This window comes from Saprolegnia diclina, assembly GCF_000281045.1.
Source record: "Saprolegnia diclina VS20 unplaced genomic scaffold supercont1.8, whole genome shotgun sequence".
Taxonomy (NCBI): Eukaryota; Oomycota; class Saprolegniomycetes; order Saprolegniales; family Saprolegniaceae; genus Saprolegnia; species Saprolegnia diclina.
Window position 1 is genome coordinate 1,011,176 of NW_008246075.1, and position 2,675 is coordinate 1,013,850.

Below are 2,675 nucleotides of genomic sequence, written 5' to 3' on the forward strand. Positions count from 1 at the left end.
ACAATCTTCATTGCGGGTTGATGCTTTGAGGCCACTATTCCTGGGCACTGGGTGAAATTTGAGCAAATTGATTCAAATATATTTATTATGTTTTCGAAACCACGCTCTATGCGCCGACCCGCAGCGCTTGGATCATTTCAGTGGCCAAGGACACGTCTGTCCGGAAATGCCGGAGACGCTGCGGGCAGGACACTGTGCTTGCATCAGCTTGCTTGCGGCGAGTGAGCGAACCTACGCTGTGCCAATAATGGGTCCATGCTTGCGTTGTCTCATTGGAGCCGAGGGGAAGGCGTAAGAGAAGTTATCGAAAGCAGCTCCAACGACATAGCAACACCCAGCGCAAATATATGGGCACCCGCGTGTCGCGGCTGCGGTCCGCGAGCGACCGAGCGATGCGAGTGAACGTACTACTGGTAGTATCCAATACAAGGACCAGGACCATCGACTGTCGCCATGGCGTGCGAGTCTCTGCAAGAGTGATAGAATCGCCAGCGCCTACACACGTGCGCAATTTTTTCAATTCGGTTCGGTGCAAGAGTGTTCTACTCTTTTTGACCCTCGCACCACATTCGATGACCGATGGCACCTGGTCCTCGCAGGAAGCCTTGTTCGTCGCATCGACTGAGGAATCCAGCATCGGTGGACGCAGCACAGATCGGTAGCTTCGAGTAGCCGATCGACACCGCGTCCCTTTGCGGCTTCATCTCTGTATTTTCGGCTCTGCAAGCGGCTGAGAAGAAGAAGTTGCTCAGCACACCCACGCATCGATGTAACGCAGTAGCAAGTTTGAGGCTCGGCGCATCCAATAGCCGATGCACAGTCGTCATGGCATCGAGCGCAGGTAGGTGCAGCTGGGGGCAGACAGTCTCGTTTCGTATTTTGTGGGGGAATGTTCGTAGAGTTATGAAATGGCTTACGAACGATCGCAATTTTGCATTCGGCCGGCAACTTGATTGATCCGTGGCGATAAGCTCGGGTCCCATTTTTCAATTTGCCCACTTGGACAACCATGAAGCTCAGTCTCACCTTGGCGCTGGCCGCCGCTGCCATCACGACCGTCTCGTCTGCCATCTGCAAGGGCCTCGCACCCCCGTCGTACACCGACGCTGTGAAAACCAACCCGCAGTTCGCGCCGGCCATCGACATGATCAAGCAGTACCCGGTCGCCAACTGGTATGTCGACTGCGGCAGTGACTCGATCAACGAGCTCCTGGCCGCTTGCCCCAGTGACACGCCCGTCATCATCGTCTACGGTTTGCCCCAAAAGAACTGCGCGTGGGGTTCCAGCGACGGCAAGAACACCAACGCCGACCAGTACAAGGCATGGATCCAGTCGTTGGCCGACCGAGTCGGCAACCGCAAGGTCATTTACATTTTGGAGCCGAACGCCATTGGCCTCTACTCGACCGGCGACGGCGACAAGTGCGCTAAAAAGTACGGATACCAAGAGAACCTCGCCGCGGCCACGAGCATCCTCGCGGCCAACAGCAACGCGCAGATCTACGCGGATGTCGCGGGCTGGGCCTTCCAGGAACCTGCCATCAAGGCCCTCAAGAAAATCGGCAAACTCGGCAAGCTCACGGGTATCCCGATCAACACGTCCAACTACAAGCAAACGGTTGACATGAACCAGCTGTGCCAGTCGTACTCGCGGCAGACGGGTGGTCTTCACTGCATCATTGACACGTCGCGCAACTTTAACGGGTCGCCGCAGAACGAGTGGTGCAACGCACGGTCGGCCGGGATTGGCGCGCCGCCGACGGACAATACGGGCAACCCACTCGTCGACTACTACCTCTGGCTCAAGGTCCCCGGCGAGTCGGACGGGCAGTGCGTGGGCCAGTCGAGCGACTCGAGCGCCGGTCCCGACGCCGGTCTCTTCTTTCCCGACGGCTTCCAGCGTCTCTGGAACCAGGGCTACTTTGTGGCGGGAGGTGCACCCAAGATCGGCCAAGATCCCGGTCCGGCGCCGACCCCCGCATCTTCTAGCAGCCAGTGCACGATTGAAGCCAAGACCGACTACTACGGCAACGACCTCACCCGGCACCCGGTGAGTGGCGACGCCAACAGCTACGTGAGCGTCTGCTGCGACAAGTGCTCAGCAACGAGCGGCTGTGCCGGCTTCACGATCAACGGCGGCTTCTGCACCTCAAGAGCAAGCTTGAAAACAAGAGCTCGAGCAAGACGGCCGTTTCGGGCAGCCGGTCCAGTGGATCGTGCGGTGCGACCGAGGCCAACACCGACTACTACGGCAATGACCTCACCCGGCAGCGGGTGAGTGGTGATGTCAGCAACCAAGCCCGATTTTGCTGCGATAAGTGCTCGGCAACGGGTGGATGTGCCGGCTTTACGATCAACGACGGCTTTTGCTACCTCAAGAGCAAGCTCGAAAACAAGATCTGGAGTGCGACGGCGGTCTCGAGCAGCCGGTCGTCCTCGCGCCTACGCCGAGCTTGATACGGCTGATGTAGCCGTCGATGCCATGACATCGAATCAATAATGCCTCCAAAATGCATTATACATCATCATGTTGACATTCCTGAAACGATGAGCTACTCAGCGCTCTAGTAAACGCCATCGAATCGATGGAGCCGACGACATCCTGGTCTCAGAGGGAGCGTTCATTGGGAGTGGCTTCGGGGACTCTTTGCAGAACCTATCGGGGTCCGGATAAA

At 57.6% G+C, this 2,675-nt stretch overlaps 1 protein-coding gene across 1 annotated transcript in view; it reads left to right on the plus strand.

Annotated features, from left to right (window-relative positions):
* Positions 1–2,675, plus strand: part of SDRG_03629 (hypothetical protein) — a 9,603-nt gene that overhangs the window by 3,821 nt on the left and 3,107 nt on the right. The gene's annotated exons all lie outside the window — the stretch shown is intronic.